This window comes from Ammodytes marinus, assembly GCF_949987685.1.
Source record: "Ammodytes marinus genome assembly, chromosome: 4".
Lineage (NCBI taxonomy): Eukaryota > Metazoa > Chordata > Actinopteri > Uranoscopiformes > Ammodytidae > Ammodytes > Ammodytes marinus.
Window position 1 is genome coordinate 4,953,541 of NC_137233.1, and position 7,500 is coordinate 4,961,040.

Sequence of the window (7,500 nt, forward strand, 5' to 3'; positions counted from 1 at the left end):
TGCTGTTCTCCTGTAGACTTTATTTTTTTTTTACCTCTCTATCATTTATTATCTTGTATTAGCAGTGTTTTGACTTGCTTGACTTCTGTGTTTTGTTACTGAGGGAAAATGTACAGCTCTGGAAAAAATGAAGAGACCACTCCAAATGTTCAGTGTCTCTCGTTTTACTATTTAGAGGCATATGTTTGAGTAGAATGAACATTTTGGTTTTATAATATAAACTACTGACAACATTTCTACCAAATTCACATTAAGAATATTGTCATTTAGAGCATTTTCAATAAGTAATGTAGAGATGAAGATTTAAAGCTCCCATATTATACAGTTTTCGGTTCTATTATACACCATATTATATGGTCTTAGTGGTCCCTAATACGTTTTTCTTTAATTGTTTGCTGAAAAAAACTTTCAGATAATTTATTGTACTATGCTGATGTTCAGCTAATCTCACAATGGCCTATTTTTTAAAAAGAGCTGCAGCTCCCCTCGTAAATATACAATCTTTGAGCTCCCCCCGCCCCCTGTCCGGAAGCGAAGCCAGATACGCCTCGCCCTCTGTCTGTCAGGGCCGTGGACCAATAAGAAATAGGGGTGTGGGCTGCACAGTGGAAGCTTCTGGCTTTCCAGTTTGTGAGGTCAGAAAAGGGGAGAATTCTGACTGGAGTATATTGAGGGGGAGGAGTGGGGGTTTCAGAAAAGGGGAGAGTGAGAAAAGGAGAGATTGCTATTTTTTTGATATTTTGGCAGTCTCTAGGCACACCGTGGACGCATGGATATGTTGGAACACATTTAAAAAGTGCATTTAGCATAATATGGGACCTTTAAGAAAAATCCAGACTGGTCTCTTCATTTTTTCCGTGGCAGTACATCGAGCTCAGAAGTCAGCTCCCTTAGTTTTAAAGACAGATACCAAACATATTTCTCGGGACCTGCGGGCTCTGATTTCCAGTAAGTAATTGTAACATTACGATGAACACATTGAGGCTTTTCACGTTCCCTTTTGAGGTCAATAATGGAGAATAATGCAGTGTTAGGTTGCGTTCCGAATCGCATACTCTTTCTTTTTTCTATTCTACATACTACATCCGACGATAAAAATAATCTAGTTAGGATGCAGTAGGCATACTATTGGGACATACTTTACTCTCTTATTTCATCATAACATTGCGCCTTGATCTTGCCTCTTGCTTTTATATCCGTCGCATCCCTGTTTGTTTTCATATGGAGGCTTCGTCGATGTGACGTCACTTCACGTGCGCACTGGATTTTGGGTCAGAATCGCCCAAATAGGATGCACTTTTCAACACTAACAATCTTGGCCGCATGAAGTAGGACATCCGGGTACTTCTAACCATCCTAAATCTGGCCACAAGAATCGGGACATCCTAAATCTTTTTTCTACATACTATATAGTAGAAAGTATGCGATTCGGAACGCAACCTTAGTGTTAGTGAGAACTGTGGCCTTTTAAAATGGTTACGTGCTTTGTGTGGACGTTAAATCTGGCCAGTGATTCGTGAAAAGTAAAAGTGAAAAGGAACTCTTCCAACAAACCAACTCAAGCCACGATTCAGACAACAGACAAGCTGTTACTAAGGAGGTTGCTTTTGAATTTGTTTGGGCTTTTTATATTTTTTGTTCGAAATAAACACGAAATAATTGAACATTAGAGGCTGAGTTAACTTATTTTGAATTGTTTTGGACACAACCAGCTACCGAATGAATAGAACATAGAGAATTGAAATTCAGAAATGGATTTAAATGCTTCCCTAGGGATTAAAGTATCCTCGGAATTGAGTCAGTTAAAAATAAAAATTTAACCTGCAATCAGAGAAAAAATATTGGAGGTCATTCTGGCGCCAGAAATGGTGTAATAATGAAAACGGTTCAGTTTTCTATTTGGTGTATTGCTTTGTGGCCCTGAATGCACCATATGATTACAATATGACCGGTCTAATATGTGTAGTCCAGTGTCACCGCAAGTTCGCCAAGTCACCAGCAAGTCATGTCATTAAAATAACTTTATTTGTAAAGCACATTTACAGACAATAGTCTACACACTGCTTTGTCAGAGGAAACACAAACACAAACAAATCATATACACACACATATACAGCCCCGTAAAAAAATTAAGAGACCAGTCTGGATTTTTCTTAAATCTTTATCATACATTACTTATTGAAAATGCTCTAAATGATCATATTTTTATTGTGAATTTGGTAGAAATGTTGTCAGTAGTTTATATTATGAAATCAAAATTTTCATTTTACCCAAACATATGCCTCTAAAGAGTAGAACAAGAAACATTTAACATTTGGAGTGGTCTCTTAATTTTTTTCCGGAGCTGTACACATAACATCAATGCACATAATATGCATCATTGTAATAGTGAAAAAGGTAAGAGGAACATACGATGAACGAACGTATGAAAACGCATTATTAAACCTGCAGTGTGTAGAATTTTGTGTTTTATTTCCTAGCAGATTTGGTAGAAAGTAATTATAATATCCATAAGTACATTTAATTTAGTGCATAATAGCTGACAAAAAAATTTAGATTTTTTTTTCCCTTAGAAAGGGTCTCATATATGTCCATATTTCTGCATATTTTGGACCAAGGCCTAGTGCCTCCATCTTGAAAGTGTCATAGTTGGAATGTCATCAGGAGCATTGTTTAAAATTTAGAATTGTTCTTGTCCTTGAAGGCCACTGTAGCTTCTGTTATTATTCGAAAGGGTTGGGGTTACCCAGGGAGTGTTGCATTCTAGAACTTTGTAGAACTTTCTTGATGATGTCATATTACACACTGCACCTTTAAATTAGAAGGTGATTGGTCAAAAAAGACAATGAGATAGACCTTTAAAAGACAGTGTTGTTAACAAACTTTCACTCTTCTGAATTCTGATGCAACAGCAGTGAAACAGCGGATTATGATACGAACAGCTGCCGTCCCAAAGCAGACATAAAACCTTCCTGTTGTTCTAGGAAGACATCCCACTGAGAGATAGAGATAGCGGAGGGATCCACACACACACACACACACACACACACACGCTCACACACACACACACACACACACACACACACACACACACACACACACACACACACACACACACACACACACACACACACACACACACACACACACACACACAGATTAATGCTCACAACTGAAGTGCATTTTCGAAAAAGCAACAGAATGCATGTCACGAGTGAGTTGGAGGTTAGGAGGGGAGCGCAGTAAAGTTCTGACTGGAGCATAACTGTTAACTGGCGCCCCGTGAAATTCGACCCGAGGGATTTGAACAATAATATTTCCTTTTAGTATTTAAAGTCAAACTCATTTTTGTTTTACTAGAGGCAAAACTCGATATCCAATTTTGGGGTTTCGGATGTAAGTACACATGAATAGTACACTGATACGTGAGATAATTTAGTAACTGAATTATCTTTTTATTATTGAAGCCATCTTTTTTTTTTTTTTTTTTTTTTTTTTTTTACCTTTATTTATACAGGTAAATCCCATTGAGACCGAAGACTCTTTTAGAAGGGAGACCTATTCCCATTTACACGTTACCATTCACACACACATTCACATACACCGATAGCAGGATAACTATCGACATTCACACGAGGCCAGGTGGGTGAAGTGTCTTGCCCAAGGACACAACAACTATGACACAGGTGGCAGGGTGGGGATCGAACCTCCAACCCTTTGATCATCGGCCGACCCGCTCTACCAACTGAGCCACAGTCGCCCCAAAATCTTTACCTCAATAGTTGTTGCTGATGATGGTGAGAGAAAATAAGAGTTGCTTATATGATGAGACCTCGCAAGAGCAGAAGGCGAAGTACATCGAACGGAAATTTGAATAACATAGGCTAGTTGTCAAAGCTTGAAATTGTGGTTGCGTTCCGAATTACATACTCTTTCTTTTTTCTATTCTACATACTACATCCGACGATAAAAAGAATCTAGTTAGGATGCAGTAGGCATACTATTGGGACATACTTTTACTCTCTTATTTCATCATAACATTGCGCCTTGATCTTGCCTCTTGCTTTTATATCCGTCGCATCCCCGTTTGTTTTCATATGGAGGCTCAGTCGATTCACGTGCGCACTGGATTGTGGGTCAGAATCGCCCAAATAGGATGCAGTTTTCAACACTAACAATCTTGGCTGGATGAAGTAGAACATCCGGGTACTTCTAACCATCCTAAATCTGGCCACAAGAATCGGGACATCCTAAATCTTTTTTCTACATACTATATAGTAGAAAGTATGCGATTCGGAACGCAACCTGAGTAGCCTACTTTGCAAGTCAAAGTCCGGTAAAGATTTAAAAGCTAACAACATAATTTTTAACTTGATTCTAACATTCTAACAAGCCAGTGAAGAGAGGCCAGAACAGGGGTAGTAATGTGATCATATCGCCTTAAAGGTGCAGTGTGTAATATGACATCATCAAGAAAGTTCTACAAAGTTCTAGAATGCAACACTCCCTGGGTAACCCCAACCCTTTCGAATAATAACAGAAGCTACAGTGGCCTTCAAGGACAAGAACAATTAAAAATGTTAAACAATGCACCTGATGACATTCCAACTATGACACTTTCAAGATGGCGGCACTAGGCCTTGGTCCAAAATATGCAGAAATATGGACATATATGAGACCCTTTCTAAGGGAAAAAATAATAATAAAAAAAAAATGTTTCAGCTAGTATGCACTATATTAAATGTACTTATGGATATTATAATTACTTTCTACAAAATAAAACCCAAAATTCTACACACTGCAGGTTTAGAGTGTTTCACAGGGGTCAGTATCAGTGTCATATCAGGTCGGTTTTTGTTGTAACTTCAGGCGTCATGTGAAATTATGATTATGTTGTATGTATAGCCTATATATACAAACATTTCAAGAGTATGTACCATAATTTAGTGCTTCTGCGTGGGAGGTGAGAGGTGTGATAGTGTTGGGCTAAATACATAGATTGGATGAAGAAAATCATCTGTAATAGGTTGCAATTGTCCAGGTATTTTTGTTCAACTGTTAACAACTCCTTTTCCTATATGGTATTATGGGAAAACCGTGTACATTAACAGAACATGCAAAACATATTTCCGGCGTTCTATCATTATAAAATCCCTATTATAACATAATGAATGAGGTTTTTCTTTCCTCAGTCTTCCCTTGGCCCAGCTGTCCTGTTAATCCTAACCCTACATTTTCCCATGTGTGATGTCAAACATGGGAACATGTAGGGTTAGACAGTGAGATCATAAAACACTCTTTCTGCCTTTTCTCGGGCTAGGATGAACCGATTTCTAAAATGTTTGCACATTTATACTACAGAAGATCTCAGAGTTCAATACACCTTCATATTCCCACTGGTGAATTAGGTCTTTAACAACTCATTTTCCTATGGTATTATGGGGTAAGTATTGTACATTCACAGCACACTGAAAAACTATTATAAAAATGTGCATACAGACACATTCAGATATATTTTCCCCACGTGAACACTTCATATTGAAACCACCTGCGTAGGATTAGTGCGGAGCGGAAACATAATCTGGTGTGAAACCCGTTTGGAAGGAGCGTCTGCCAGGGAAGAATGAAGCTCACCTGGTCTGAATGCAAGACTACAGACAGTATAAGATGAACAGCCTTTTTCTTGTGTCTGAGGTTGCTTTTAGTCTATTTGAAATACCAAGGGTTAAGGGTTTTGACACCTATCTCCAGACATCACAGAAAGAGAAATGTAGGGTTAGACAGTGAGACCATAAAACACTCTTTCTGCCTTTTCTCAGGCTAGGATGATCCGATTTAAATTTTCTTTGCACATTTATACTTCGTAGGATCTCCCAGTTCAATACACCTTCATATTCCAACCGGTGACCTTTAAGGGTCAATTTGCTTAGGCTAGCATTTGGGTAGCATTTCTGTCTTTGTTAATATTTTAATTAATTCTATTCTTAGATGTGTTTTTGTCTGTGAAAAGCGCTATATAAATAAATGTTACTTACTTAAAGGTGTTACATGTAATTTATGATCATCAGAGGAAAAATGAGACTGTTTCAGAAATATATATAAAAAAAAAACAGAATAAAAAGACAGTATGAGATGAACGGCCTTTTTCTTATGTCTGAGTTTGCTTTTAGTTTATTTGAAATTCCAAGGGTTAAAGTGAAACTTATTTAACAGGGTTTAACTAACATATTTTAGGCGACAGCTCATGTGTGGTGTTAATTCAATCGTGCGCCTGGTTTCGACACCTATCACCAGAGGTATGCATGGTACAAGTGTGAAGGGTCAATTGAAGACTTTTGGGGTAACTTCTGTCTTTATATGTTGCTAATTTTATTAAAAAAAAATAAAAATAAAAAAAAAACATTTTATTCTTACATGTATTTTTTACTATGCCTTTATTTGCACACTGTAAAGCATTGTGACCATATAAATAAATGTTACTTACTTACTTACTTACTTGTGTTACGGGCACTTCGGTGGTGTAGCACATACCATATAGACTCAGTCCTTGTCGCAGTGGTTGCGGGTTCAATTCTGACCCGTGGACCTTTACTGCATCTCATCCCCTCTCTCTCTCTCTCTCTCTCTCCGTCTCCCCATTTCAACTCTGTTTCTCTCCATTACTGTCAAACAAAGCTTGAACATGCCAAAAAATTATCTTTAAAAAAAAAAGAGCGGGAACTAGCGTTTACAGCATCCTTCGTGATCATGCGCAATTACTTGAGTTCCTTTATATTATCTGGACCATCAGTCAAATGTGGATCTCCAAATACAAAATGGCAGATTTAACAGATCATCCAGAACCAATTTTCCCTGATGGGCTCTCAAAAAGAAATCCCTAGAAATCCCACAATATAAAAGTTGAATGTTAAGAAATAGATAGAGAGATATATGATAAGATAACGAGGAAATCTTCAAACCTCAAAATACATTATTTCAAGATGTTCAATCCCATGTCAAGATAAGTCCCTTGTGAGCCGCCGTACCCAGGTGGTTTTTTGGTGCATGAGAAGCTCAAGGATATAACAGCATAAAAGCTCTGGAAAAAATATTATAAGACCAGTCTGGATTTTTCTTCAATCTTCATCTCTACATTACTTAATGGTGCTCCGAGGAAATGTCAGTTTTTATTAATTCTTGCACCCCTTTGGACAAAAGCAGTAGTGTTTTTATATCATTTATAGAGTTAAAACTACATAAACATTGCATTCTTTGCACTGATGGTCCAGTTTGCTGTTACATGTCATTTTTGATCATCAGAGGAGAAATTAGAATATTTCAAAAATATTCAAAAGTTCCTTGTAGCACATCGCGAGTGCAAACAAGGCTAAACTCTACATACATTGAGGGCAAGTTTAAAAATATAACTACATGTGTTTTTAGTTGGTTACATTCTGAAAAATATAGCCTTTATAGGAGGTAATTGTCTCATAGAAGTATTGACAAATCACAGAAAAGCTT